We start from the raw sequence: 25,320 nt of genomic DNA, 5'->3' as shown, positions 1-25,320 counted from the left end.
GTGGGCGCCCATTAAGTGCCCTTACAGTTAATGGTGGAGTTACAAAGTCAGTGCTGAGGAAGAAGTTTGGGGAAATGTCTGAGTCATGTCGGCCACAGCGATGGGATGTTTGTTTCACGTGGGAGTCATCACGATGAGCGACTTCGTGACCCTTTGGATACCCCAGCTTGTGTTGTTTTGGTCAGATGACTTGGCTCTGGAAATGATTTCATCCACGTGACGAAGAGCTGGGCCGTGCTTAGACTCAGTTTATTTTCATTAGAGCCACCATGACTGAGGAGCCAGCGGTGATCTCACAGTATCAGCTATGTTTGCTGTTTGTTTCTGCATTGACTTAGTCTTGAAAGGCTATCGATTTTCGTCCTGCAGAGTGTGTGTAGATGTGTGTGTGTGTTTGTGTGTTTGTGTGTGAGTGCCCATGGGTGGGAAGAAGAAAGACGGACCATCTTTGCCTTGGAATTTATGCTGCGTCATTTTCTTTCTCCAAACAGCTTAAACTGGGCAGGTTGTTTCCAAGAAGTCACGGGATACAGACATCAAGGACGGAGATTGAAATTTTGACGGTTTAGGGACGAGTTAAACGTGACCCTGGCATTTCGACGGCTCTCGTCTCACACAGCCAACACAGTTGCAGGTGACCTCCATGCCCTGGGGAAATGCTTGTAAAGAACACAAACACGCAAAAGAAATCTTATCTCCTACTTGCTTCCACATCTCTTTCTACATCTTTCATCCTCTTTTATGTGGCGTATCAAAGGAATTCACAGCCCAGAGGGTGTGCTACAAGCCATAGCACGCGCAAGGTCCCGTTCTGAGAAACAAGCCATGTTCTTCCTGAGCAACCTAAACAGCTACATTTCCTCAACCCCAACATCACCAGGGACCTCTCACTTCAGAGTTGATTTAGCTAGTTGTACCTGAGCTGTGTGACCTTCCTCCAAGCCCCTCCCTTTCTAACGGCGCAGCATGCAGTAGCCGTAGTAACTGCAATCACACACTCCCCCCTCCATCTCTTGCTCTTGCCTGACGATCATGTTCCTTCTCCTTTTCCTTGTATTTCTTATTCCTTTCTTCACACAAGGCATTGCAGGTGAATGTCAGCGGTCACCTCCCATTTCACATTGTTCCCTCTTGACCATCTCCCTCCATCCTCCTGCCTGTTACTTGATGCACAGCCTTGCTTGTTACAACCACCAAGCTGTAAAACAGCCTGCAGGTCAAACACAGCAGTAGTGTTTGACCTGGAGCAGCCACCAAATCTCAGAATAAATCTTATATTTAAACACAGATCCCTGATTTGTGGGGACTGAACAGGTTTAGACATGTTAAGCCGGAGAGTATGATTCAAAACCTGAAATGGAGACACCTCTGTGCCTTTGGAGATACAAACGGTAAAGATGCATATATTTATTATCACTTGAAAATTACACATGAAGGAAACGAGTTTAACTCAGAGGCCAGCTTCCTGTGTTCCGTCCTAGTAAAGTACTGCTGACAAGCACTATGGGAGATTTGCATAATTTCTGTTGTAATCACTGGCAGTCCTGTCAGTGCAGACGTGGTCAAAGGCACGATGACAGATAGACATCAGGAGACTGCAGGGGTTTTGCATTTGGCTTTGATGTTTCAGAGGCTGAGACAAATCCCAGTTTGCTCAGAACAAACCTTTATAAAACCATTTTCTGCCATTTGCTTTATGTCACCATTTAAACATGTTCATACGCCCTAAAAATAAAAAATTGGAACAAAGGAAATGTGATTCCAGAAAACTGATTGCCACGGCTGCCGCTTAAGAGATGAACTCCTCTGAAGCATTTTTATGCTCTACGTCTTGTTAGCAATACTTCTCAAGATAAATAAACACAGTCTAACATGGTTACTATGCCAACAGCAGTCTGTTTTTACGATACAGGTTGTATTGGCTTGGGTAGGGCAAATGGGGATCATTTCAGCAGATGTGACGCAGGAAATTGGGATCTTTAGGGAGAATGAGGAGTGCTTCAGACGTCAGCTGTCCTCAGTCAGCTCTGGCTCATAGTGTCACATCACAGGTTTGTGGCTCAATAAAAAGCATACAGGAGGCTGCAACAGAAAGAGGACACGGTTTGATTGAAAGGTCACTAATAAATCAGCAGCAGGGTGACTAATATACACCTCGCCTCAAGGAAGATCAGATCTTAGAGAGGAGATTTACAGATTTGCAGTTTTAAGTACTACAGGAGGAGTCATACATCACATAAAAACTTGTCTTTGTTCCTGAAATTCAGCATTATTTTGCAATGACAAATGTCTCTCCCTCTACAGCTAGCTTTATTTTGATTTAGTAAATGCTGATTTATGATTTTTCTAACGTGCTGAAAACGTTTCTGTCTGCTATGAGATGTAAAGGTAGAACAAGCTGAACAAAGTTCGCTGGTTGAGGCTTGTCCTACTGCTGAACTAGCATGCAGCGGCAGCTAGCCGCCGCTGCATGGTTCAGCAGGTGGCCTTCTCGTGGGCTTATAGCCACTTGTTTCCTCCTCCAAGTTCCTGCAGATAGCAGCTAGCAGCTAGCACAGGGGTGACTAAAGTCGTGACTAAAGGGCCAATGTCCTGCATGTTTTCCATGTATCCCTTTTCCCAAAACACCTGGCTTCCATTATTTGGATCCAACAACCAATGAAGTTCTGCACAATGACTGATTCATCTGAATCCGGTGTGTTGGAGCAGGGATTCGTGGAAAACCTGCAGGATTGTGGCCCTTGAGGACCAGAGCCAGACATTCCTGAGCATGCTCACTCTGCTGAGCCAGCTCCATTTTTCTAGAAACAGTTTGCCAGGTCTGGGAAATGGCCGCTAGTCCCAGCTAGGCTCCAGATACTCATAACTTGATGGCTTCTCATTTCATCAGTTACACAATCAGAAATTGTTGTACAGTCCCACCCCAAAGGTAATCAGGGTGTGTTCATCCTCCTAAAACTGTAGGTGATCTGTACACTGAAAGCAGAAATCCACAGTCACAGCACTGATTACATTTACAATGCTATGTCTTCAAACACACAAAACATCTGAATGTGGTAAATATGTCATTTTTGTAATAAGGAGAATTTTATTTAGTCTATGTGATTATGTTGACCAATGTGTTTGTGTCAGTAATCTCATATTTTTACATCAGTGTAGCTTGTAATATTCAGTGTTAGCAAAGGTAAAAATGTCCATGAGTGAAGGATGACCTCCAAACGCCCAGATTTCTATGTGATACTGGGACAATGAGAGATACAGAGAGAGAGAGAGAGAGAGAGAGAGAGAGAGAGAGAGAGAAGAAGTTCATTTCACATAAGTGGTCACTCTACTTATACAACATTTTATTTATGTATGTATTTTCATGATAACCAAAGTGATTTTAATTGATTTAATTTAATTTGCTTATCAAGTGTGTTTTCTGTGATGACGGTTGTGGTGATAAAAATTGCTACAATTAGATGTGCAGATTCACCTGCAGCAGGAGGCTCATAATTTATGGATCGTAACCTCACAGACGAAACAACATGCATTTTAGATGGCTCTGTAGAAATACAGACTGTAATAACTATTTCCATCTCATCATTTTAGATAGACCTGCGAAGAGTCTGTGCCGTTCTCTCTTTTTCCTCCTGCCTGGATTTAAAAGTTTGAACATACTTGCTTGACATATGCCATTGCTACTTTACGGCAGTTGCCGTGTAAAGCATAAAGCGATGGGGCAGCCAGTCAAGTGGCACAGACTAATAATTTGCAGATCATTAGATCTGCAGCTAAATGAGGCAAAGATATTAAGTTAGAGTTTAGGCATGACGGGATTATCTTTATGCAAAGATCTTTGTTACAGTTTCCAACTCTGGTCTTCTAATTAAAGTAATAAAAGGAAGGCCACAGTGCTTCAGGAGAAGCATGCAGTGCCGTTGCTGGAGGTACGGGTTAGAGACTGTCATTTCAGAAGACACATTTTAACATGTAAATTAAATCACTGTTGTCAAAACGGCACAAGTTCATTTACTGAGCGTTGCTACATTAACCTGAATTATCTGAGTTATTAGCTACACTTGCTATTTTTTCAGCAATTCAGATTAATCTGCATTTGTGATTATCAACACTTCATTCCCCATTGGATAAGGGAAAAAAAGCTGCAGTAGCACAGGGAGACATTAATTTGATCTTATTTGAGGTCAAGCTATGTTTTAAAAGAAGGTTTCTGGATGATATAGGTCGATATAACAATATGTAATTATGTCATAGAAAGTTCTTTTATGATATTACATAATAACAATCTGAGACCCAGAACCGATGTTTGCGACGCGACGGAAATATCGAGCTTAACTCAGACAAATATGTGTCTAATTAAAAATGAGAGCATTATCTAAAGCCATGAAAATAAACGGCAGCTCCTCTGCATGATATCATGAAACACACAGGAAGAAAACATAAGTCTGGACTGAGATCAGTCTCCGGCATTAGATCTTCTTTCTGTATTTGCCATCTCACTGGATTTGCATGTTTTAAGAATTTCCTCACCACAGTATTCAGTGGTCAGCGAAACAACCACTTAAGAATTCGTCCAGGTCATTAATAGCATTTTTCCCAGTCTTATTATTGAAGCTCCTGCCTTGTAATTACTGTAAATTTTTGAGGATGTTTTCATCTACCTTCTGAGGCTCTGTGGAAATGCTGTGGAAAAGCCCCTTTAAGACTGACCCATAAATCTATTTTATTTGCTTTTAGCAAAGTACCACAACTTATCAGTGCATTACAACAGTGTTAGTTTTTCTTGGAGAAATAAAACTGTATGTCTGGGTATAATTAGGAATGTGCAAGGAAATATGTTGTCATACACTGTAGAGGGAGTGGAGACGAAATCTTTATTTCACCCGTCAGCAGCCTTCAGAGATTTAATATCAATGTCGATGTGAACATTGGCATTACATATATAAATTCCAGGCTGCTAGAGTTAGCTGGTTTTCATTGGCTTCAAAGCTACAAGCTACAAAATATTCCAAAGACTGGAATGAATCAGATTAATCTGAATTTGTTACTTTGAAAAAAAAACCAAAAAAACTGCAAAGGCTTGTCATAATCTCACTTTTTTCCCCTTTTTGCTGTAGAAAGCAATGTCAGCTGCATGATCTGGTTTGAGCACAAGATAGATGAAGAGCTGTGCTGGAATGAAAGGAATATGTGCTTAAGATTCAGATGTAGCCAAGTGTCAGGAAATACAAAGGCAACGGCACGTTTACTTGGAAAACCATTGCACCCATTTGCACAATCTAAACTTAGATGGAGATTATGAAAGCAACTAGTTGCTTGCCTTGTTTGTCTTCCTTCATTGTTGCACAGGTTTAGTCTTGTATTTACAATTTACAAGAAACAAAAACAGCATTTTAAAAGGATAACAGCCTTGCTGATGGTGTGTTTCTATGGCTGATCCCAGATCCATAATCCTAATAAAGAAACAATTTTGTGGTTCTTTTGGAATTTGTCCAGGCTGTGCTTTACTATCACATTTTGTCTTTTAGTGTCACACTCCTCAAGTTTGATTCAGCTGCAGGGATGAGAGCGAGGATTAATGGGCAGTCATTTGGCGCAGCAATAACAGTTGGCTATAACACAAAGTGGGTGTGCAGTCACTTCCCGAGGTGAAACTGAGTCATAACGCTGGATTACACTGCAGGGTCCTGTCCTCTGTGTTTGCACTGACCCAGTGAATAATTGTACAAGTTCACTAGAAGTCATTATATGTATAGTATGACTTCCAAATATTTTCTAAAACCAACTCCAGATTAACTATTATTGATTTTGGCAGCAATACTCTCAAGGTTATGTTGAGACACTTATTTATTAACAGATCTTTCCATTCTTTTCCGCCTGTTTCATAACAGTATTCCAAAATGTCTGCATTTTAAGTCAAAAACGGTATTTACTGGTAATAGCATCTTACTGACTGTGGTCAGATTAACCATTAAGTGGGCACTCCAGTAGCGCTATGTGATTAAATTGAGTTTCGAGAAGAGGTAAGAGGTAAAACAACTACAGTACTTTTGGAGCTTTTTAAATTACAATTTGACATTCAGAGCTGGGGGGAAATGCATGTGAACTTGTGTGTGCACTTTGCAGATTGAATCATTCAATTACTTCTCAGTTACTATTTGATTTTCTGGGCTTGTGGTGTTTATGGCGGTCTCTTAGTTTTGGCAAGCCAAGGCCAAGTATTGATCTCACAAATATATCACATGAGGCAATTTGCAGTTTGAGCACTAAAGGTGGGCTTACCTAATTAACTGGAGTGAAATGATTATACTATGAAATGTAACCTTAACGGTTGACGATTTGCAACGTTATTTTAAACATGCATCGACGTGTAGATGCCAGGTCTGATGCATGTAAAGTAACACTTCTCATTTCCAGGATGAATTGGGTGTATTACATGTTGCTGTATAGAGAACCACTGACTTATGCTGGTCCATCGACCTCCTCTCCTACGATTCTATTTCAAACAGGTATGGCTAGGATGGTCTGTCTCCATGGAAACCATCTTATTAATCTGCTTGACTTGACTATTTCCCTTCACAGTGCCAGAGTTGGGGCAGGGGGTGGGGGGTGCTAGCTAGTACATTATGCTTTAAGTGCTTTTTCATGAACATGCATATGCAAGACTCCACATGACTGTAGAAGACTGGGAAGACTGGGAGTAATATATCAGCAAAATAAATGAATAAAAAAAAACAACAAAAACAAGAAAGAAAGCTTGACTTGACAAATCTCCATGCCTCTAAGATTTTTAAAAACAAGAGAAAATTAAATGTCTACATGTTATTAGATTGAATCCTATAAAGTGCAGCTGTAACATTTCCTTATAAGCATTAAAATAAAAGACACATAGAAGTATGAATCTTTATCAGCTTTAATTTCCTCTATTAACCCAAGTCCACTTTGACTTGGAAGCTGGTTTAAATGGACCCAGTATAATCATTCCTAGTCAGGTAATTCTTAATTTCGATTACCTCGAGATTAGTTTTTCCTACATCACAACTTAAAAATGATTTTAGAACAAGGGAGAGCTTTTTGTCTGGTGGAGGTAACTTCCTGAGAACAAGATGATTTGGAGGAAGAGCCTTCTAACTGACTGAATTCATGGCATGCTGCTGTTTCTTGCCCTCTTCTTGTTATTATTATTTTACATTTTGAAAACCTTAGCAACTCCTTGCAGCCACGTAGCAACTATTAAGCTACTGCACATCCTGGTGCCACCCATGATAAACACAAAGTACTGTTGGCTCCTTTAGCTTTCTTTCCATGATCTTAGTGAAACCCATTCACACCTCAGATATCCTGACACAGACATCTGAAACCATCTTATTCACCACTCGCCGTTCAGATTCATGACTTTTTATTGTTGGAACACTGTGTTTTTTTAGTGCTAATCTCAGCACAAATCCAGTATCATAACGTGCTTCGTTCATAAAATATTGCACCAAAAAATAAAAATAAATCCAGACATTTTGGCAACCAAGTTTTTGGCCAGGAAAAACAAACTGCATAAACTGATCCAACATCTTTGGGTCTATAAGGGAAGCTGAAAAGTGTCATCCTTCTTTTACACCACAATCTTATATTGATGCAAACATTTATGAAATGAAAACAAACTCCTGCATTTTGAGAAGAAATGATGGATCATCTTTAGTCACTTGAGCTGGGATACACTGCCTGAAGGATTTGATCATACAAAAAACTGTAATGCAAAACTTATAAGGTGTTTGAAAAAAAAAATAAAAAATCCTTCGAGAGGTGAAGATTACTAGATAAATCAACTCCCTTGCATTGAAATACTGAAAAAGCAGTAAAAAAAAAAAAAAACAACCCACTAAAACATGTATTTATGTCCTTTTTTATAGCTTCAGGTGGCAAGGCATCATTTTAACACTGCAGATCCACCAGAAAACAAGTGCAAAACATGTAACGGGTCCTTTAAATTCTTGTGTCGCACCTGCTGCTGTGAAATACTATAGGGATTGGGAGGTCATCACTGTCTGCATAACAAAGACAAAACAGACTGAGGAGAACAGAGCTGAGCTTTGGAGATTAATCATTTGCATACACCAATGTCTAAACTGCATAATGGTGCTTCTGTAGCCCCGTCAGTGCAGTAGATGCTGCAACAAACTAACGCCCTCCAGCTGAATCCTGCAGCTTGTACAGTACACACACATGCATGAGGTTTTTCAGCTGCAGCAAACATAAAATAGCAAATAAGAACCTAATCTGCCAAAGTGTTACAGAATAAGCATTAACAACATAACACGAAGAACAATCGGGTGTTGCTGTGGGGTTCAATAGATAATTATTCTAAATAAAGGCTATTCTTTTGATCAACGCAGCAATTTTGGATGAGAACCTGAAAACATGATCACTAAGCTTCTATGTATTTAAGCTACGATTAGAATTGTCTCGGGATGTGATTGTCTTAAATGGCCTCGTCTCTAATTCTGCATTTATACATGTCGGCTGGAAAACAGCCCCCAGGGCATCGCTAGGGCAAATCTCACTGATCTAGGAGGGAAATTAAAACATAAGAAGAGGACAGGAGAGTGCTGTATATTTATGTCCTCCTTTCACCAGATTAATCCCTTCTCACTAATCCTGCGGCTTCACCAAGTAAAACTGTAATGGCTTTAGTGGTCATCTTTTTTTTTTTTTTTTTTTTTTCCCTCACCAGGCTGATGATAAACTTGCAGGCAAAAATGACTCATTCCCAGGTGAGAGGAAGGTTTATTATTTTCCTTTTTGATTGTTTTTTTTTACTGTGTGGGAAATTATTGCATAACAGTTACATTGCTTGAGCTCAAAACATGAGTCTCACACGATATGTCCCAAAAAAGACAAAGACAAAAGGAGAAATAACATATTTGGTTACAGATCAACGGCATAGAACCAGTCAAGGTGTTTTCATCAAACTGACTCAGCCTCTACCCACAGTGCTTAGTCATGTGGCATAAGCTTCATTAAAAACTCAGCCTACACAATACTTTAAACAATAGTAGTTTAGAAAATTTTTAAGTTTATCGATAAGCCGGGGCAGGAGCCACTGAGAGGACCCAACATGAGAACAGGAAAAAGCACTAAAACATCCATAGAAATGATTTTTATTTCTGTTTCTTCAAATTAGCAAGACTTTTACTGAAGCTAAAAGAGCTGAGCATCTGTGACAAAGCTGTTTTAATAAAGTATCAATAAATGTGAAGCAACATCGAAAGAACCTGGAAAATTTCTACTCGTAAAGTTTTGGTTCAGTTTTTTTTTTTCCTCCCACGCAGTTACATTTTGTCAGATTCTTTCTTTCATGTAATTCTACAAATCACAAATGAAAAAAAAAACGTCTCCCCAGACGTGTTTGCTTAGTACCTGATTGCAAATATTTTTCCTCTCTTGGATATTTTCCCTGAACAAACGCTCAATAACTGACTGCTTCCATTCGCTGCTGTGAGTTTCTTCGCTCACAAATAACTTTTGCACCACATTTCTATGTATTGGAAAAGCGATTTGTGCATTTGGGAAGTCAGAGACCTTTCTACTTGTGTGGACATCTGTCCTTCAGACCTGTAATGTAGAAACCTTCCACTGTTTATGCTGTAGCCAACTCAGTACTTTATATAAAGCATAAAAATGGAAAGAGAATGAAAATGTTTAAATGGTGAACAGAGCAGAGAGAAGAGGCTAAATACGTTCTCTTTATTCTTCTGGCTGAGAAGAGCGAAACGCAGCTACGTATCAAAAAACAACAAATATGAAAACTTACATTTAGAAATCCATTTAAATTTTGAAAGCAGTTATATTTTATAAAACATATTAGGGAAATTAAAAACAAATTTACATATTTGGAAAAGAAACGACATTTTAGGAAACAAATATTCAGCATATTAAACATGGTACAAGTGCCAAGGCAAATCTAGAAATCACTAAACAATTACAAAATGTGAAATAAATTAACCAAATGTGTCTCTTAATGGAAAGGGGATGCAACAATAACTTCAGCTTGTAGTGTAAACAAACAAATAAAAAAATACAAATTCAGCAGCAGTTCTCTGAGAACAACAACTGACAAGAACAAAAAAGTTAAAATTAACACCACAATGAAATGTTACACAATGTTACAAGAATTTAGCAGTAGGCCAGCTCTGTTTCATCTCTGAGCTCTCTCCAGCCTATAAAAGTCATTCTGATATTCACTGTCATCTTCTCACTTATCCTACTGTGTTTCTTTGCTGTATCATATGTCATCAAAACAGCCATTGTGTTGATATCCAGTTGCTGGTCTGTGATGTGGTTTCATATAACACAAAGTAGCCATCATATAAGTCCCCAGACTGGAAAAAAAAAAAACGCAGTTTCAAATCCTTGAGATGCTGCAGGGCCATGATGGCTCCTGGAAAGTGCAATATGAATGACAATGTCCAATCTAAACCAGCTAGAGGAGTTTTAGTGCTGTTGAAATGATTTATTGTTGCTTTAAGAGGCTGCTGCTTTCTAAGATTATACTGGTCATCTCACTTTGCCTTCTGTAAGCCATGTGCCAGGGACTCCTGTGTTCAGCCTACATTGTCCTCATGGATTTCCAGGGAACCAGAACAACCCTGGGGGGACTGTAGACATTTATACAGGGACACAATGTCTTGACAGCATCCATGTGATCAAGGGGGCTTCTGGGGGCACCCAGGTATATCTGGATTTCCTGAAGATACAAGTAAATGAAAACGGTGGCCTTTAAAACAGGTTACGTTATCCTCACACTACCTTTTCCAAACAGTTTCATATGTTGTCTGAAGTAAATTAGTGGTGGAAGGGGAGGAGCGGGAGCGCACTATGGCCACTGTGGCATGACATTATCTTTTTTTTTTTTTATGCCTATTATTCCCTTACTTTGGTCTTATACCAGTAGTTTTAAAGCCAGTATTTTTACTATTTGCGTGAAAAGCTTGAGTTGATACTGACACTCAAACAGATGTATTTTCAAAACCTGGTATCTGTACTTCAACCTGAGCAATGAAAGTAAAAACTTTTGCCGTTCTCTGATATTGTTCTATTTCATTCCAGGAGCATCAGTGATAACAGTCAGTGTTTTCTTTAGCTTTACTTATGGATCAGCAGAAAAGATGCCCTGCAGTGTAAAGCTACAGTCATACCATGGATCAAGTCACATATTTAGATTTCAGCTCTCTTGTTTTAAAACAAGCAAAAGGGAACAAAAAGAATTGTGTCAAATTCTAAACAGCTCCAAACCTTTTTAGACAAAAGTCCCTTATTTCTTGTCTAAGACTTTGGGATGAACTAACTGACCTGGCAGAGTAGTTTATCTCGAGGTTAAAATACACCTCCACTGCAAATATTTAAGCTGATTCATGTGAGACATGTCTGTGTGTGAGGAATGAGTCTGTTGAGCTGTCTTCTTCACACTCACTAATAGCTCAAGGAGAACTTCTTTATTATGTAGGAGAACAAGGTTCAAGTCGTTGGTAATTCATCAATGATATTATAAAACATTTTTTAAAAATGAAGATCTGGTCAGGAAATTACAATCCAAAACTATGCAAAGTAACAGAACAAAGTTTTATTTTGTTCTTTTGTTGCCATCGAAAAACTAAAACATTATGATTGTGAACCATGTGGTAGAACTTCATCTCATATTTAATGTCTAGAAAACAAAATAGTTTTAAGATTGACTGTTTTAATTTTGGGCCACAAATAATCTAAATCTAATGTTGCTTATTAAATAAATCCCACCTTTATTTGAAGGACAAAAAAAAAAAAAAAAACACAAAAAAAGAAAAGAAGGGGGGAAAAAAAATCCCCAAATTTCCCTTTACTGTGTGTCGTCATAGCTGTGTGAGCCTTTTGATCATGCTGACAAATCGATGACACACATGACCGCAAGCAAGGGTAGGATGCAGGATTTAATGGAGCTCTCTTGTGCCTCACATGCACATCACTTTAATCGATCAATTTAAGCATTACCATAGTCAGCTCACTCTGGCACACACACACACACACCTTTCATATATATTCTGATCAATGACGGTCCTACATCCCCAGCTACAGGAAGAACCAGAGCCAACTGATCTGTATCTGTGGTAAAAGCAGAGTATTAGAAGGCTTGTATTTCTCAATCAGGGCCATCATTCCACAGAGAACAATCAGGCCGGGCATGGTGGTGATTGTCATGATGGGAATCGTAATTCTCTTAAGACGGGAAAAAAAAAAAGAAATCAATGACCTGAGCTTATATTGAGCAAATAAAATCCCCGGGGATCTGTTCTGGATTCATCAATCATTTGATCTGTTAAACAGAGGTAATAAACTGGTGTCAGCCCACTGCCTGTTTAGAAAAATTGCTCTCCACCATGCGGTAATAAAGAGGGTCTGAAGTGACCCGTGATAAAATACAAGATGAGTTTCCAAATACGTGACATGTGCGAACATGAGTTTGATTCTTTCATTCTTTGAGTTTATGGACAGCTGGAAATGATGGTGGAGAGGATTATGGAATGGCTTAAGAAAAAGTTCTCAGGCTGCTTTTAGTTAGGCTACAGCTTCCAATACAAAGATGATCTGAATGGAGCAGAACTAACAACGGCATCTACTGAGCTTATTCACATACAAAGCTTCCACTTGGCCAAGATTAACATCAGACAAAAGGCCACACTTTGAAGATTCTGTCTCAAAAAAGTGATTAGACGGGAGCAAGCAATGCAACCCCATTGGGACTGATTAGTGATCCCACTTAGTGTAAACACTGACTCCAGAGGCAGGGGATGATGGAGAGAGGCCATTCATCATAGATTTGGTTTCAACCTAATTAGGAAACAAAAATAAAAATGGTGTTAACAAGCCGCTGACCTCAGTTTCGTCATTCTCCTGTTTGAGAATGCAACAATCATTCTGGATAGATGCTTTAAAGGTTCTAAGAAGAAAGAACAAAGAGATTTGAAGCGATCTTTCTGGATTGATTTTTGCAGTTTATCCAAGTTGGACCATGTAGTGAATAATTTACCTCTTACAGCTTAGGTCTTTTTTTCTTAAAAACTCAGCACTTGAGCATCCGAATGACATTTTTAAGTCTTTCATTGTATCACTGTATGTATGTAATGTTTATTTAAAGATAATCTTTAGGACAAATAACTTTTTCTTTTCATTATTCTGATTTGCATTAAAGCAAATAAATTGACTGAACAGCGATAAAATAATGAAATGAAATACTGCATATAATAAACCATTTACCATATAATTATTAGTTTAATTATAGTTTGCTCTACTGCACAACCATCAAAAATAACACTCATGAGGTTTGGTCCTCTTGCAACCTCCAGCAGAGCAGGAGATGATCTGCATCATGACTTTTGATCTGTTCAGTTTTGGTATTTTCTATTTCTTTTTCAGTTTTGAATTAAAATGCAATTAAATTAATTTTACAGACATTAATAGAGTTTGAGTTTACAATATTAATGACTTTGGTTATTATTTGACTTAGTCATCCATTAAATCCAATTTAATGAAAAATGTTGCTTTTTAAGGACAAATATTGTTATATTGTTGAGCACTTCGACACGTCTCTTGTAGAAAATATGCTATGCAAATAACCTTGTTGCCTTTTGGAGTGAGAGTGAAACTTTCTCTTGCATGTTCTGTCTTCAGAGAGATGCTAATTTTTTCTCTGTGGTTCTTTGGCCTTAAGGCAAATGCTGCGACAGATTAAAGAGCCTGCTGCCTGCCCTTTTTGACCATCACCATGTCACAGCATCTCAGCTACATGGTTCTAGTGATGGGAGCTAATTGGTCTCTTAATGACAACCCGTCTGTATCAGTCTCTTCAGAGGTGGTTAATAGCATTATCAAGGTGCCATTAGAGGGAGAAAATCAACCAACATCATTGGAGGGTAAGGTGGTTAAGCTTAAATTTAGCTTCACTAATGATTCACAACTTATGTTAAATCCTCATTTTTTTCTGGTCTGAAAGCTAACATTGCTGACATCTTTTCAATCATTGATTGATTTCCAATGGTTCAGGTGACAGTTAAAAAAAAGTAGAACTGAGAATTGCGTAACCTCCCATAAGGTCTGTCATCGGCAGTCCAGAAAAAAACCAAAACTTCCATCTGCAGAGGATTTTGACCAACTTCCATGAATTAGCAAATATCCAGAATTGAATGCCATTGGTGGTTGAAGCAAAGCATGAAACTCTGAACCAGAATCAGCTGGACGTATCTGGGGCTATAATCTCTAAGAATAAAATACTCCAAAATAAACTGTAAATAAGGAATTTCTGGTGAATTTTGGGGACACTGGTTGACAGAAAGTAAAAGAGTTTAACTGCACCAAACTATAAAAACAGAAGTACCTCTGCTTTACCGTAGTTCCTCAAACACAACTGCGACATAGGTCATGTGACTTGCACATCATGTCCGTGGGTGGCAAAAATATAGACAAAGCATACTACTGTGACTCACTCAGCTGCTACAGCTAGTTTTCAGTGCAGAAAAACATAATAATTCATTTGTGGATGTTCCATTCCACTTCCCAACGATGGGCTTTCACTTTGCAGACTGCCTGCTGAACCCTAAAAGCGCTGAGGCCATCAAACAAGGTAACTGGAACATATTCTCAGCTCTGTAGCAACTATTTTGTTGGTGTTAATCAGCAAATGAATAATAATGATACTTTTCACTGTGTAAATGGGACTGTAACGACATTTTTTGGATATTCAACAAATTTAACTTATTGTAAATGCGAGATTTGGCAAGGACAGTTTCAGTGTTAATGTTAAAGTTCCCGACTTTTTTTTGTCCCTTTATTGTGTCAATAAAATGTCATAAGATAGCAATATTTCCTCGCAGCAAATGTAACCTTAACTCCTGAAAAAAACACTGATATAAAACTATTATCCACTTCTGCATTTTCATGCAACACTATGTTCAACAAAAAAACACATTAGTCTTGGCTTGAAAAGACGTGTTAGACGAGCCACTGACAAAAACTAATCAATACAGAGATTTACATTAAATCAAAAAGAGAGGTGAAGCTAAAATGTTCTTTTCATTTAACCCAAGTAGAAAGTAATTTTCATGACCATTTAATTTTTTTCATGTTTTGTGTTTTTAATACATCACATTCTCTCATACAACAAACACAACAATCCCTCTTCTGTTGGTGACCTTCAAACATTTGCAGCACAAGCCCCCGTACCACGATGATCACTGTAGACCATAGAATGTATATAGAAAGATGGACGTCACCCATAGGTTTCTGAAGAGCTGAATTGAAGCTCAGCGGGCGGTTCCTACCCTACAGTTTAAGTGTCTGTTAAATAAAAGTTTTTTTTTTTTTTTTTCCTTTTTAATCTTTTTAACATTTACATGTAAAACACTTGTGCACCACACTTGTGAAGTTTAGAGATAAATTTATATAATGATTATGTATGACAGCTTTTTGAAGACGGTTTCTGATTGGCTCCCATCACTACAATTTTCAGCTAGTGTTTTTTGTTTTAGGCACATAAGACCCTCACTTTTTACACTTTTTGATACATCAATATTATTTGAAAAGACATACTCCTTATGTATGTGTTCATTGAAAATGTACCCACAATGCTACACCATACACATGCTCAAAGAGAAGTGCAGCAAAATCTCCAGGTGCATCAGGTAGTCACATGCATATACACATAAAGCCAGTGATGAGGCACTAAGGAAGCAACTGGGTGGAACCATAGTGACGAACGTGACACAAGTCCCTCAGACAAGCCCTTGAAAAGTGAGCTGCAAACCTGCAGCCTCCAGGGAGATTTCTATGAGAATGAATGGTTGTCAGCAGCCAGCCCCAGCCAAACTTCAGTTCCACTCCAGGGAGGGACCTGCCTTTCCATGTCAGTGTAAATGTAATTTTCACTACGCCAAAGCACCTCAGGTAACTCTTTGCCTCAGATCCTGGATTAAAGCGTGAGTGTGGGAGTCAGACAGAGAAAGACAGCAACACGTGAGGCGAGAAATTAAATCATTGCAAGACAATCTGTGGACACGCTCAAATGCGTAAAGAAATATGCAGACCTGCACGTGCGCATACTGGGTGCATTGGACCAACAGTTTGTCCCACTTCACCCTGTTATAGTATTATTCGTCCATATATATATATATATATATATATATATATATATATATATATATATATATATATATATATATATATATATATATATATATATATATATAAATAAATGATGATAAATTATAAATGATAAATGATAAATGAGTGTTCACTGATCCCTTAAAGACTGTTTTTTTTATTTTAATCAAATCAGAATCCAATTATCACACTTCAGCTCCACCTTCTTGTTCGCACGTAAATCATTTTGGTTACAAACAGAAATTCCTTTCTCTACTAAATGGAGCCAACTGGTCTGACTGGTCATCAGATCGGTTGAAAATAGAAAGCCAGGCAGTTGCCTGCTCTTTGAGCCATACCAAACTGCCCACTAGGCACACATTAGCTGTGGGTTACACAGGGATATAGATCAGCAAAGTGACCCAAGCCTGGGCTCCAACTGAGTAGTTTTAGTAACTCCTTTTAGAATGAAGAGCATTAAGGAACCTTGCAGACCTTGGTCATGCACAATAAAGCTGAGTGATTCAATCAAGGTAAAGGACAATCATTTCTGTAAGAAACAGATATTAAAGTCTTCTCTAAATTTTTTTAGTAGTCTGGGCTGAAATGGCTTATATATATATATATATATATATATATATATATATATATATATATATATATATATATATATATATATATATATATATGGCTATATATATATAAGCCATATATGAAATGGCTTATATATATATATATATATATATATATATATATATATATATATATATATATATATATATATATATATATATATATATATATATATATATATAAAGCCATTTCAGCCCAGACTACTAAAAAAATTTAGAGAAGACTTTAATATCTGTTTCTTACAGAAATTATTGTCCTTTACTTTGATTGAATCACTCAGCTTTATTGTGCATGACCAAGGTCTGCAAGGTTCCTTAATGCTCTTCATTCTAAAAGGAGTTACTAAAACTACTCAGTTGGAGCCCAGGCTTGGGTCACTTTACTGATCTATATCCCTGTGTAACCCACAGCTAATGTGTGCCTAGTGGGCAGTTTGGTATGGCTCAAAGAGCAGGCAACTGCCTGGCTTTCTATTTTCAACCGATCTGATGACCAGTCAGACCAGTTGGCTCCATTTAGTAGAGAAAGGAATTTCTGTTTGTAACCAAAATGATTTACGTGCGAACAAGAAGGTGGAGCTGAAGTGTGATAATTGGATTCTGATTTGATTAAAATAAAAAAAACAGTCTTTAAGGGATCAGTGAACACTCATTTATGGAACTTGTTTAAAAGGAAAACTAGCAAACTGTGACAAAAATTTATCTGAAAAAACTTTTTTTTTTTATGGCCTGAAAGATGGTTTGGAGACAGCTGCAGACCATTTTGTACCTTAAGGCACGTTTGCAACAGGTAAGTCAGTCTCATACAGAGTTTATGGCTGGAGATGAAATATTATTTGGTCTGAATTGGCAAGTTTGGGAGAAGCTATGTGATAAATCATGGCCATGAGGAAAGAGACGGATGGAGAGTAAGTGGAGTCTTTTAGATAAAGACATCAGCTGGAGTTCCCATAGGGAGCAGACGAATGTCAGTGGTGTTTGTGATCAAATGTTGAGTCAGTGGAGTGTTATCTAGTCCTTCTTGTCCCCACCCCATCCGGCCCCTCCATCAGTCTGCCATTCCCTTGGACTGGGACTGACTGGAATGGCTTCAGTAGAAAAAAGGAGCTACTACCATTAAGTCTGCTCACTGCTGAGGGGAAGTGTCAGCAGCATCTACCAACAGCTTCTTCAGTATTTTTAGAAATTAATAAGAAAGAATAAAAAGCACTAACCTCTGTAATCTTCATATATAACATGAAAACTAGGCTGTTCTCATAGAAGAGCCGTTTAATATATGCAATGCCATTTCATAGAAAGTGTTATTATATTATTATTATTACAGCTTGTACGTAAAGCAATTAGTTAAAGCAACAATAGATACATTGTGATCATAAAACGGTTCTTCTCTTCTATAATGTTACATTGACATTCATCATGTCCTTATCTGAAGCCGATGCCTATGGTGTCCTGAGGATGAGAAACTGCACTTCCCAACTTTTCCATCCCAGAGTGTCACATCTGTGTTTTGCTGTACGGTACCAGCAACTGCACATCACCAAACTGGATGTTGTGAATGCACACCATGAACATTCATCAGCCCACAATTTCCTGGCGGAGCTCGGCTAGCAAGTTAGCAACTTTGGCGTTAGATTTAATGAGTTTTCAGAGGCATATAGCAAATACTTTTCAAAATTGCAACTAGTGACGAATCCAACCATTTTTGCAGGTGTTAATTGGAGACTTTTGGACACTGATCTGAAAGTGTTTAAGCGTTCACAGCTGGAGTCAGAGAAAGTGATGATCACCTCTGCTCAATTACCAGACTGAAAATGAAATGTGCAAAGTTGCCACTGGCTGAGCCCACTCTGGCTCACCATCATATCTTAATGGCTACTAATAAGAAGTGTGGAGGAAAACATTTAAAGGCACTGTAACACACTGGAGACTTCATTTGAGAACACCTGGAGCTGTTGAAGTACTTAAAAAGGCAATCTTATAATTTAACTTCTGTTCAGTTTTGACCAGACACTAGCAGAACTTTCATTTACAATATTAATGTCTGATTGATTAAGTAATCCACTAAAATTAATTTAAAATGAAAAATGTTGCTTTTGGGGCAGCTATTACACAATCAAATTTGGTTAACTAATGAAAAGCCTCTAATAAGTTTTATTTTTTAAATTGAGCCCCACCCCTAATTAGAGCATAGTAGCATTCCCTTTTATTTGTTCATCTTGTTGAAGACAAATGCCAAAACAATTCCCACAGCCCAGGCTGTAGACAGGATCTTTGTTTGCTGTCATCACTTTCTTGCCATTCGGTTGTCATAGCTAAATTTTGCTTCATCTGACGCAACAACTAGCAGCAACTTCTGATGATGTATAACAGTAAAGTAGAGGTATCTTATTTCCTAAAGGAAAGTGGAAAAAAGAAAACTAGGATTGGGCCAACAGAGATTGAAGCTGGAATATGAGATGGTGTACAACTTCTACACTTCTGAAATCAGTTTGGGGATTTAGGGTTTTAACAAAAGAGTGGAAAACATAAAGACAAAACTTGCTCTATTTAGGCAATATGCAGTTGCTTTAACAAAGAAACAGAAATCTCTACAACTGTGAAAAAAAAACAAAAAAACTTTACTGCCCTAAGTTTGAACCTACTTAATGAGCCAATGGCTGAACTGACAAAATAAACAAGCAGAGAAATCAATGATGCCACACATTCTGCAAGTGATGATAACCAAGGTAACTCCTGCACCTGCAGTGGGAGGAGAGCTGCCTTGAAAAGTCCCATTAAAACAAGAATTGAATGAGGAAATAAAGGTGAAGTCTGGACTGAATAAAAATGAGGGCATGATGATAAATATAGAACCAAGATACTTTTAGTGGTCAGATTTTAAATGCAGGGTAATCTGATGGTTTGCAAAAAACTCACAACCTTATTTCTGTTTGACTTTCTGTCTAACAGTTTGTGTTTTTGTTGGACCAGAGCCCAACTCGCTTGTTGAGCATCGCCATGATACCTTGTGCCATCGTGGACCCACCTTTCCTCACTATAGTTTGGTGTGTGTCGGTCTTATGTTAATTGTCTGTCTGTGGTGTTTCCCTCTGCTACATTATTCATGGGCTCGAGGAGAGGCTTGGCTCTGTGTTTAGCTCTGGCTTGTTTTGTTTAGTGTCCCCCGTTACATGGGCCCTATCCACCCCACTTCTCACATTATGAATTCTTAATGAACTCACTCACAACCCAAATCTTACCGGCTGTTCTCCTGTGCCGGAGGCAAGAGCGGCTGGAAACAAACTCAGGTGGATCTCCTAGTTGTCCTAATGCTCCGTTTACAAGAAAACACAATGCTGATTAATGAGATAATCGGATAACTCCTTTTAATGAATAAATTATGATCGGCTGAAGTAAGCGGATTTTCTTTTCATGGGCGAAAAAAGAGATTTGACTGAGTGCATAAAAAGTTTGCTCATTCAAAGGATGACTGATGAATAAATAGTATTTTCTTAAACCTATGCACTGATACAGGCCGAGTACATTTGTCCTCCAAATTTATCCCCCAATTCTGGCTTTGAATGTGATTTATATTCATGACATTTTGTAAAATACACTGACATAAATCAAATCACTGTATAAATAGATAAAGTGAGAGACATTTTAATCAAGGTCACTCAAAACAATAAAAATGTGAAGTCACCAGGGAGTTTTATAGAAAGTCTTTCTCTGGAATAATAATGGCCGAGGCTAATACCTGGAGAGTGAGTTAATACGGGGTTGGAAATAGTTCTCCACATAATGAGAAAAGGTAAACATGAACTACAGGTAGAAACTGTATGGAAAATAGTTCGCAATAGACTTAACCAAATATTGTTCTAATCCAGAACAAGAGAATAGAAGAAGAGAATAAAAGAAAAAAAAAGCAAAGCAATACAAGAGACAGAACCAGCTTGTGCTATCTGTAAAGACTTCAGAATACACACAGGATGTAAGGCAGGTGCAGACTTAATTGTCATTAGGGAGCATCTCATTAAGAAAATCTGCCAAAGTCCAGTTGTATTTCTTTATTTTGCCCCTCCGGCATGTCCATAAGCTGAGTAAATTGATGCTGAAATGTCATCCGTTTAGATGTATTGAATCTAAGTCAACTGTTTTCATTTTGTATTATCTATTATTAGTGCAAGCAATGTCTTCACACTATTCTATTTATTAATGAATCTTCATTTACTTAGAGCCAGTGGCTTAGCACACCCATCCAACGCAACTCAAATTGGTCAGCTGTTTGTTCAGAGGTTCTAAGAAAATAATTATTTCCTGGAAATCAATAAAACACACAAAAGCATCTCTCCATGACAAAAATGGTATGTGTGTACAGCAGTGTTTTATTTACTACATCCATGAGGATTTTTTTTTTTTATAATTCAGTTAATGTGTTATGTTTTTGCAGATTTATTCTCACACACCCCATGCTACTCTTTTAGGGACCCGGGACCCCAAATTGGTAACCATTGTTTTAATCCAAAGTGCCAAACGCAATTTGGGTTTTTTCAGTGGCTTTCTCATTATGAGCCACTAACAATCCCATCACCCCGGGGCAAGTACTAATAAAAACAGAGCGGAAAGACGAGGGCAAATTACAACAACATCATATTAAATCTGTGCAATTATTGTGTCATTAACATGATCTTATTTGGATTCCTTAATGTTAAACAGACACATCACTCCAAATCCGATAAGAGGAGAGACTTAGGTACAGGGCAAAAGCCAAGCATTGCAGTGAAATAAAGTGAAGAAGTGACAAGTTAGAAACATTATTACAGACAGTGAGGGAGTGATAGTGACAGATAGGGTATCGATGAGAGTGAACGGGTTTGTGTTTTTGTGCACAACCTGGAAATATAAAGCTCAGGGGAAAAGCACGCTGAGCAGCGAGGTACAGGCCACATCACTAAAATGTAATCTATTAAAGCTGATCCTGAGAAACATCTCTACATCTAAATTCATCCCATTCTACCAGGCTTTATTCTGTGCCCGGAGCTGCTGCACCTTAATGGGATGTGACAGTACATGTCCTATGGAATGAGGAAATAAGAGATCTTTGTGTCACATAACAGTGTCATTTCCTTATAAAATCATCCTCCAGTGCAAACAGCAGTGCAAACAAAGTGTGCAACTGAGCAAGAGCTGAAACAGTCTATCATAGACTGTGGTACACCAGCATTACCAACAACAATATCAATATAGCATATTTGTTATTGTTGTCATGGTACTTTTCCCTTTTCTGCCAGTAAGATGCTCGATGGGAATGTAAAAGTCAGAAAAAGTAGAGTCAGATATCTGCATGGAAATATGTTATGTATGTGTGCTGGACAATCGCTGCTAAAAGGGGCATGCTTTATGGTGAGGTTATAAATATGCCTACGTCCTAGGTCAACCAAGCCATAACATTTAGGGATGGTATATAGCAGATTTTGGAAGGACTGAGCCAGTTACAGAACCTGATTCATGCCCATTAGATAGAAGAGCCAAACTAAGGATTTTGCACCAGAGTATTTACAGGACTTGAATTGCAGGTGTTGGAGTTACACACCGTTAATTAATTTTGTGTGAAAGCAAACAATGCTCTGTGAAGGTCAGAGTTCTGTGCACCCGCTCTGAGAATCAAAGTCACAGCATTAACTGGTCACTGGAAGCTTGCTGGATTGATTTTGTGCCCAGTTACACCTATAAAGAGCCAAGGATCACCACCAGCACATAGCAGTTTTGTTTCTTTTCACCAGGTATTGTAAGAAAAACTTTCAAAGTGGATGACTGGTATTTATGGATATACAGACACACAGCTGCATCAGCTGTGGAGTTTTTACCTTTCCTGTTTACATGCTCAAACTGCTGAATCCTTAACACGACAAAGACGACAAAAACACGACTTTCATCAAAGAAAAGGATGAATTTACAATAACTGGCGACTTAAAGGAACAATAACTAAACATTTGCAAAAATATAATTTAGTAATATAAGACACTGTTTTTTTCATTTAGAAACAAATTAGAGCACTTTTCTGTTGAACAGTGGGACAAAATACCTGTCAACAGGTGAAGAAGTCTGACTAAGAGGAACAGAAAACACCTGACTGGAGCGGAAACATTAAAGGATTGTTCAACAAAATATTAGTTTATGAGTGATGTAATATTTAATAATTTATCTTATTTTTTTGCTTTTAAAAAAATATTTCTATTGAACCAGAATTAGAAAAATAGTGTAATGATTTTCATAAATTTTTTATTTATTATTACTTTAGTCAATTTCAGCTTATTTTACAGGCAGCTGTTTTTGTCCTTCTTTAATGAAAGGATGAAAGGGTATGAATAAATATAAGCACAACTGTGTGTATATATATATATATATATATATATATATATATATATATATATATATATATATATATATATATTACACACACCTACTTCTAAGTGTGTGAGTGTGTGTGTGTATAGGACAACTGAAAAGACATGTCTTATCTATAGAAACAAGCAACCACTTCCTTCCTTCCTTTCTTGGCAGTTTGTTTCATCCTCCATCCCTCACTGCTCACCTCCTCCCCTTCCAATCACTGTTTTTCTGTACATCCCCCTCGATCACATTGCCAAGCAATGAGTGTCTGGAAACAAGGTGACTCACACCTCCCCTCCTCCCATGGTCCAGTGGGATTAACAGCTGCATCATGGTCCAGGCTTGCCAAAGTGGCCAGATCCTCGGACCACTGACTGGCTGCCAGGAGCCAAGAGCTCTCACACTGCCACTGATGCAAAGGCTGAGACACACAGGCATGGAAAAACCTGCCTAAGGGGACTTAAGACACATCCCAATTTCTTTATCCTGACAGAAATTTTTTGAGGACTATATTTTTTCTATAATCAGTAATAATCACAATATTAATAATTCAAATAAAGACAGTTTATAGAGCAAGTATGTGTGCTTGAATCATGTTTCATGTTAAGAACACTTTGTTTCGCCTTTACTGAAGGTATGATAATGGGTAAATCTGTAGTTTATTCATATATGTTCTTATGGCAAAAAACAGCATCTTGGAGTGGTCAGAATGGAAACTGATGCATTCTGAAGAAAAAAAATCTCAAAATTCACTCTCGGCCTCTTTCCCTCATGCTTTATTTACGCCCACCTCTGCCTCTCTCACTGTGCTGCTTCCACTCAGTCAGTAATTTATAATTATTGCCAACTTTTCTCTGATTTTTCAGGGGCTTAACAACTTACACCTGAAATTCTCTGACTGACATACTCTTTCCTCTCCATCATTAAGCTAGCTTCTCTTCTCTTTACATCTGTACCACTTGCTTTTTGTCTAAGTAAGATAAGGCCTTTTAGTTTCCTATCAAACTCTCATAAATTATGAAGAGCCACTGTCTAGTGGCCTGGACAGAAACACATCTCACCGTCTGCCCTTTCCTCCGTTGAAGCAGTCCAGGAAGGAGAGCTAGTGTAATAAAGCTGCAAACTCCTTGTTATATACATCTATGAGATGAATTATTTAGACTGTTTTGACCCCTACCCACTCCAAAATCTTTATCATGCAGGATGATTCCCCATCGACCTTCTAAACCCCAGCCAAGTTTTCTCACACACAGAGAAAAACCTTGTCGAGACAAGAGCAAAGCCTGCAAGCTGTCTCCAGGTCAAACTTTGAAAATGATGAAGATTCAGCTGGGATCAGGATTTTGTCGACTTTAATAAAACTCAAAAGTCAGTTTAGAGGATGTTCAGCTAGCATGCTGCAAATGAGCTATTTAGTACATCAGAATAATTCATGACAGGATATGAGGGTGCATGTGGAAGAATGGCAGCTTTGAGCATCGCTCCATGACCTGAGTCCATGTGGCATACAGAGATCGTAGAGTATGTTCAAGAACTGATTTATACAGGTTTGGATGAACTGAGATCGAACCACAAAATCCCAATGGAATGCGTGACAACTTTTTTTTCCTTCCGTTTAAACTGTAGTATCGCAAACAGCCTTAAAAAAGTGCTCTAAATGTATTTTTTTTTTAAAGTAAATGGTGTAAAATAATTTTTACTTTGAATCTAGCACTTATTCAAAAACGTGTCACAGCCTTGCAACTAATCATATGTTGTTTTATCTTTTACAGCAAACATTTAATTTAAGTAAAACAAACTGTGGAAATAAATCAATATTTGTACAAGTTTGAATGAATTTGTCAGAGTGAACAGGACTCATCTAGCCTTGTCTGCATGCTTTGGTTTTACAGTTTGACCACAATCTTATATTTTTATTTCCATGGATGTCCTTTCTTTGCTGCAGGTGTAAAAATGAGGCAAGGTGGATTATTATGACAGGTGACAGCTGGTATCTCCCCTCCCTGTCACGTGATTGGTCAAAAAAGAATTGACAGGTGTGGAACAGGCAGGTAGGTAAAGGTAGCAGGAGAGCAGAGTCAGAAACCACCGTACAGGTGGAAAGGAGGAAAGGACGAAACAGAGTGTAGGGTTGTGACTCAAGTGGCTATCAGTAAAG

General features: G+C 38.1%; 1 protein-coding gene across 1 annotated transcript in view; it reads right to left on the bottom strand.

Annotated features, from left to right (window-relative positions):
- The window catches only part of adgra1b (adhesion G protein-coupled receptor A1b), a gene marked incomplete at both ends in the record, with an annotated part of 190,841 nt that overhangs the window by 65,802 nt on the left and 99,719 nt on the right, over positions 1 to 25,320 (bottom strand). The gene's annotated exons all lie outside the window — the stretch shown is intronic.

The sequence above is a fragment of the Telmatherina bonti genome, assembly GCF_933228915.1.
Source record: "Telmatherina bonti genome assembly, chromosome: 11".
Classification (NCBI taxonomy): Eukaryota; Metazoa; Chordata; class Actinopteri; order Atheriniformes; family Telmatherinidae; genus Telmatherina; species Telmatherina bonti.
This window is presented reverse-complemented; position numbering and strand designations above follow the sequence as displayed.